The sequence below is a fragment of the Cucumis melo genome, chromosome 2 (genome assembly GCF_025177605.1).
Source record: "Cucumis melo cultivar AY chromosome 2, USDA_Cmelo_AY_1.0, whole genome shotgun sequence".
Lineage (NCBI taxonomy): Eukaryota > Viridiplantae > Streptophyta > Magnoliopsida > Cucurbitales > Cucurbitaceae > Cucumis > Cucumis melo.
In genome coordinates this window covers 21104515-21111973 of record NC_066858.1, presented here as the reverse complement: position 1 = coordinate 21111973, position 7459 = coordinate 21104515, and the positions used below count along the sequence as shown (strand labels likewise).

The following is a 7459-nucleotide window of genomic DNA, read 5'->3' as shown; positions in this document are numbered from 1 at the left end:
TAATTGAGGTAATTCCTAACCCTCATATTTCATCTAGTCTTTCTCTATTCTTGTATTCTTTTATTTTAGACTAGGAATAAATTCTTGTTTTGCATACTTACATCCACAACAACCCATCATTTTGATAACGACTTACCTCAAGAAAAAATACATCTTTTCAATAGTCTTGAGGGATGTTTAGTTTGTTTTCATTAGGATGTTAATAGATAATTTAGTTTAATTTATATTTTTATGTGATGTTGTTCATGTTCTATCAATGATATGTTTCTATCAGCTTGAAGGATGTTTTACTTGTTTGTGTTGGATTGTTATTTGATATTTTAGTTTAATGTGCACTTTTTATATGTTGTTGCCTAGGGTCTATTGATGATATGTTTCAATCCCTGATAGTCTTGGAAGATGTTTAGCCCCTTTGACTTGAAAAGTTAGTAGAACTTCTAGTTTAATTTGGATTTTGTGTGTTATGTTGCTTAGGGTCTATCAATGATATGTTTCTATCACTGATTGACGATTTTGGAGGATGTTTAACTGCTTTATGTTGGAATGTTTAACTTGTTTGTTTGGCATGCTGATCTATTTTAGGTTTGTGTGTTAGTGCTTAGGGTTAGGGTTTATCAGTGATATGTTTGTATCACTGATAGTTTTGAGGGGTGTTTAGTTTGTTTGCATTGGGATGTTAGTAGATAATTTAGTTTAATGTATATTTTTATGTGATGTTGTTTATGTTCTATCAGTGATATGTTTCTATCAACTTGAAGGATGTTTTACTTCTTTGTGTTGGATTGTTATTATATGTTTGTATCACTGATAGATTTGAGGGATGTTTGGTTCATCGGATTTATGCGTTTGTTGTAATTTTAATAGATGGATAAGAAAACAAATATTATAGAAAGCGAACCAAATGAAAAAGGTGCAAAAAGAGCAGACACATGAAGCTTCATCAAGCAAAAAGAAGATTAAAAAAGAGAAGGTATTCCATTATATATATATATATATATATATATATATATATATTTGCTTCTAAGTTAGTATGTTGCATATTTGTAACGATTATTTTGCTCTAAACAAGGAAAACAATTAATTATTTCCAAAGAAATGTTGAAGTCAACCTTGAGAATCACTGTGTACTGTAATCTACAAACTTCTGACCATATCATTGAAAGTTTATCACCTAGTTGTCTAGACTTGTTTAAAGAAGGACTATTTGGACACTTGTGTAAATTTAAAAATGATAAAAATACCTTTACAACTATTATCACACTTGATTAGAAGACAATGTGTCTCAACGGACAATAATGTTCTTCTTTTCAACATCGAAGGTAACATTGTGGAGTTTGGACTGTGAGATTTTTGTTTGATTATAGGGTTAAATTGTGGTGAATATCCTATAGAAGAAAATGAGTCAATGGTTAAACAATTGTTTTTTAGAAATAACACTTCCATTAGTAGACAAGAACTGAAGACTGCTTTTAACTATCACTGTAAATCTTGCACCGATGAAGAAGAACTAGTAAAATTAGCCAACCTTTACTTCTTGTACAATGTTTTAATTCCTAGGAAAAATCACAATATCTTGGATTTGAAACATGTAAAAATGTTGGATGAAAAAGAGAAGTTAGGAATTATCCTTGGGGAAGGTTGTGCTTTAGTCTTACAAAGCAATTCCTTCAAAATGCGGTGAAATCTAGAAGAAAGTCTAAGAACTCAAAAACAAAATTTAAAGCACGTGCCTTTCTACAAGGCTTCCCTATGATTCTAGCTTATTGGGCATACAAAATACTTCCTCAACTTGCTAGCGGGTATGTGACAAGAATAGGGAAAGGCTGCCCAAGAATATTGAATTGAGAATCTAGTGTACAACCCGATTGGCAAGATTTTGAAGATAACATCTTTCTGGAAAAAATATAAGTTTCTGATTTGTTTTCTTTTTTAGTATTTTCTAAATTTGTTGTTACTAAGTGATAAATCCATATCAATGATAGATCCTTATAAGTGATAGATCCATATCAGTGATAGATTTATATCAGTGATAGATCCATATCGTAATAGATCCATATCAATGATAGATCCATATTAGTGACAGTTTCTTTTTTGTTTAATACTGATTAAATATTTTGTCTTTTAGCTATCTATGATCCCCATTGTTGCATTAGAAGAAGAAATGAAATCTGCGTACTTCAGATATTTTGTGGAATTAGAAAATGAAAGATTGGATGAAGAAGCATGTGCTGTGAAGGATAAAAATATGGAAGAAAGAATATCTTCTTTACATGAAGATATTGAAGATTAAAAAAAAACAGCACAAAGAAGATTTAGACTACCTGAAGAAGGGACAAGAGGAGATCGTTTGTTTGTTACTTTCACTAATAGAAGTTGTAAATCAAAGACTTCCGCATAAATGTGAAAGTGAAAAACAATCTCAAGAGCACTTGAAAAAGAATCCTCCTCCATCAATGAGTTTAGAAATGATAAATGTTGATGTTGATGCTAACGTTGATAAAGCAAGCGCTTATGCAAAAGAGAAAGAGGTAAAATTATTAAAGCTTCTAGTTCTTTTACTTTTATTTTTTTCCCAAGACTATTATGTTTGTGAGTGAAAAGTCTATCAATGGTAGAATTGTATCAATGATAGACTGTTCTTTCTATGATTTAATATTAGTGATAGGGTTCTATCAGTGATAAACTATTCTTAGATCTCAAGTGTGATTCAAAAGTCTATCAATGATAGGATATTGATAGTTTCTATAATTCTTTTCATTGCAATACTAATATTAATATCTGAAAAGATTGAAGATAACGAGGAAACTGAGGAAGATGATAATCATCGTGAAAATAAGTCAAAAATGGTGCATGACACATCAAACAAAGTGAAGGTATTATAATAATCACATTTTGTTGTTTTATGAAAGACTTAATGTGTATTTGTATAAACTCTAATTCAATATTATTTTTTCAGGTTGTTCAAGAAAAGAAAAAAGTGAAAATTATGGAAATAGAGAACCTCGATAAAGTGGGACACATCAACCTCAATCGTTGAGGGAACCTAGACAAAGTGGGAGGGTTACAAACTTAACTATTTGTTATATGAGTTTAACTGAAACATTAACTATCATATCTGATGGCAACATTGAGGATCCATTGACTTTTAAGAGGATGTGGATAAAGATGAATGGGTCAAAGCTATGAATCTTGAATTGGAATCTATGTACTTCAATTTAGTCTGGGATCTTGTAGATCAACATGATGGGGTAAAACCTATAGGTTGTAAATGGATCTACAAGAGAAAAAGGGGTGTAGATGGTAAGGTACAAACTTTTAAAGATATATTAGTCGCAAAAGATTATACCCAAGTTGAGGGAGTTGACTATGAGGAGACTTTCTCACCTGTTGCCATGTTAAAGTCTATTCGAATACTCTTGTCCATTGCTGCATATTTTGACTATGAGATTTGGGAAATGGATGTTAAGACTGCCTTTTTAAATGACAATCTTGAGGAGACCATCTATATGCAACAACAAGAAGGATTCATAACTCTAGATCAAGAGCAAAAGATTTGTAAGCTTAATCATTCTATTTATGGATTGAAACAAGCTTCTCAATCTTGGAACATAAGATTTGATACCGCAATAAAATCTTATGGATTTGATCAAATCGTTGATGAACCTTGTGTCTACAAAAGAATCATCAACAATTCAGTAGCTTTCTTAGTTCTGTACGTAGATGATATTCTACTAATTAGAAATGATGTAGGTTTACTAACTGACATCAAAAAATAGCTAGCAGCCCAATTTCAAATGAAAAATTTAGGAGAGGCACAGTTTGTTTTGAGTATTCAGATCTTTAGAGATCGTAAGAACAAAACGCTAGCTTTGTCTCAAGCATCGTATATTGATAAGATAGTTGTTAAATATTCAATCCAAAACTCCAAGAGAGGCTTACTACCTTTCAGGCATGGAGTTACTTTGTCTAAGGAACAGTGTCCTAAGACACCTCAAGAGGTTGAGGAAATGAGACATATCCCCTATGCATTAGTTGTTGGCAGTTTGATGTATGTTATGTTATGTACTAGACTTGATATCTGTTATGTGGCGGGGGTAGTCAGTAGATATCAATCTAATCCAGGATTAGCTCATTGGACTGCCGTTAAAACTATCCTCAAGTATCTTAGGTAAAATGAGGGACTACATGCTTGTGTATGGTTCTAAGGATTTTATTCTTACAGGATAATAAGACTCTGATTTTCAAACTGATAAATATTCTTGGAAATCTACTTCAGGTTCAGTGTTCACTCTTAACGTAGGAGCTGTAGTTTAGAGAAGTGTCAAGCAAGGATGTATTGCTGACTCCACCATGGAGGCAAAGTATGTAGCAGCTTGTGAAGCTGCCAAAGAGGTTGTTTGGCTTAGAAAATTCTTGACTGATTTGAAAGTAGTTTCAAACATGACAAAGCCAATTACTCTTTACTACGATAACAGTGGGGCTGTGGCTAATTCTAGGGAGCCCAGAAGCCACAAGCGTGGAAAGCATATTGAACGCAAGTATCACTCGATTCGAGAGATAGTGCATCGAGGGGACGTGATCATCACATAGATAGCTTCGATGCACAATGTTGCTGATCTGTTTACAAAGCCCCTCATGGCTAAGATGTTTGAGGGTCACCTAGAGAGTCTGGGTCTACGTGACATGCCACATTTAATCTAGGACAAGTGGGAGATTTACTAGGTGCGTATTGTATGCCCTAATTTCTTGTTTTGTGTACTATTATAGTATTTTAACTTTTATGTTCTACACCCCACTAGCTTTAGGATAAGTGGGAGATTGTTGGGGTTGATGCCCTAAATCTCGTGGTTTTGTAGTTTTTAATTGTATATATTATACAAACATTTTATTTATCTAATAAAATAAAATGTTTTATTTTATTTGACATTTAGTTGCATTAACCCACAAAACCAATAAACTAACATCCAAGGTTATCTTTCGTAACCTAAACATGTATGTGGAGACATACAAGTGGATCATGTTTAAGTGATGACCTAAATGGATACCTTATCTTGGTGACACTACAAATACGACCTGCTTTATAGTTATTACAGTTGTTCTAAAGTGCTACAAATGATTTGATCCTAATCATTCATGTCGAGACATTAGAGCGGGGGTATTCTATACAAAGAGTTTGTATAAGACCAGACCATGAAATGATTAATCTCTCTTGTTAACACCTTTACTAGTTGAGACTACATTTCACCAAGATGACCATAGGTGACTTGACCTGAATCCTAAGTGAGTTGTGAACTCCTGCCTATGAAGGCGGTCCTTTGATTTGCATGGGTGAGAGTGGCCTATGTCGTCGACTTAATATGCCTACCATTTTGAGGATTCGTCTAATTGGGGAACTGGGAACACAGCGAAACAAGAAGGAATTCACTCTTTCTCTATAGATAGAGTAAGTAAAGAAATTGCTCTCTTAAGGGTTGATTCCAGGGCTTGAACTATGTGGCACCACACCCTCTCTTAGCCTGAGAGGAGTTTAGTTATAGTAGAACTATAATTATTGTTCATTAGAGGAATCGGTGGTACTTAAGGAGTTAGATGTAATTACAGGGGTAAAACAGTAATTTTTGGCCTAACTGTACTTATGAGCAATTTGTGAAGGGTCATTGCATTGTTGATTAGTTATATCTAATGGACACAAAAATATATCTACAGTAAGAAGGGTGCAGCTATTAGTCTTTAGTGGAATGACTAATAGTTAATGAATAAAGATTAATTCAATCAAAGAGTTTAATTATTTAATCCCATTTCATTGGAGCTTCAATCTGTAGGTCAATAAGGTCCTCTTGTTAGCTCAATACGAATAAATGAGAATCAAATTTATTTTGGTTTAATTTGAATTGTTCAAATTGATTAAATGGAATGAATTGTATATGATACAATTAATATAATGTATTTGATACATTATAATATAAAATTTTTATGAGAGAAATTAATATTTGAATATGATTCAAATAATAATAATAATACGAATAAGATTCATAAATAAATTAAATTTATATTAATTTTATTTTATGAGATATAATATGAATTAAATTTATATTAATTTTATTTTGTTAATATATATTTAATTAATAAAATAATTCCCATTTTACGTGTAGAGAGAGTGAAGGAGTTACTTTGATAACTTCCCTCCATTTCTCTTATGTTGGTTGAGATATACTGTATTCATATTCTCATTCTGATCTCTTAGTTCTCTGTGTTCCAAAAAGAAAACAAAAATTCTCTCCCAAACTTTTTCCTCACCAAAATTATAGAAGCTCCACACCTCACTGTTAGATTCTTTCCTTGAGAATAATGAGGAAGACTTCGTGATGTTCTTGAAAAATACGTAGAAGATTTCTTGGAGATTCTACAAAGGTTAGTTTCTTTTTCCATTTTCCTCCATAGAAGCATGCTTAGGTTTTAGTTTTCTTTTTTCTCTGAATTGTTGTTTTTGGGTTTACAAATTGAATTCCATTTTCACGATGTTTGTACGCTTCCGCTTTGGGAATTCTATTCCTTCACATAAAACATGCAACTTTGCTCCGATCATAAAACCAATTTTGAAGTATCTGTCTGATAGAATCGAGTAATGTTGCAACAGGCAAATCTCTAAATTCTTTTAGAACTGCATTTAAGCTTTCTGAAATGTTTGTAGTCATCATTTGATATCTTTTCCTTGTATAGTATGCTCTAGCCCACTTTTCAAAACCAACCATACTAAGATAGTCTCGTATACTAAGATACATAGACTTTAACGGTGTTTGCTTGTTCGACGGTGCGAGATTAGTGGGTTTGACGGTAGTCTCTTAGATTTGGAGGTGAGTTACATTGTTTTTCGTTTTTTGGTAGGGAGAGAGAAAATGTTAAGCAAATTGTAAAACTCTTTTTGAATGTCGCGCGAAGAGGGAATTGGAAAATTTTGAATTTTTTGGTTTTTTTTCAAAATTTATTTAATGACATAAAGAATTTATCGTTAATCAACGACACTTTAAATGTGTCAAGAAAAATTAAATTATGACAATAGAATTGTGTCAAGAAATAGTGTGTCACTTCTATTTTCAACTACACATTTTACTTCCACCCTACCTCTTTTTTATTTTTAACGACACAATGTTTTGATTTGTAGTGTCGTTAAAACCCAAATTTGTACTAATGTCATCCATCTCATATTAGTCTCAAAATCAACAACTGTATATGCTTTTCCACATCTAAAAAAGAGCTTATCAATTATAGGGTCTTTATATATCAACTTCAAACTTTTTAGAAGGTGTTGCAAACAAACGCAATATTCAACATTTGGAAAAACATTATGAACACTTTTTGGAATACTTAAATGTCGATAAGATATTACAACTAAATCTTTTTGATCCCCTAAACTATTCTTTATATTCTCAAAAAGCCATCTCCAAGATGCATCATTTTC

The 7459-nt window shown here is 32.3% G+C and overlaps 1 long non-coding RNA gene across 1 annotated transcript; it reads left to right on the top strand.

The window, feature by feature from the left end:
- The first annotated feature begins 240 nt into the window (after nt 1–240).
- On the top strand, nt 241–4789 carry LOC107991242 (uncharacterized). Its single transcript, XR_007818721.1, has 4 exons — nt 241–970; nt 2126–2528; nt 2787–2873; nt 2957–4789. It is a non-coding gene; the product is annotated as an uncharacterized LOC107991242 (long non-coding RNA).
- The last annotated feature ends 2670 nt before the right edge of the window (nt 4790–7459 follow it).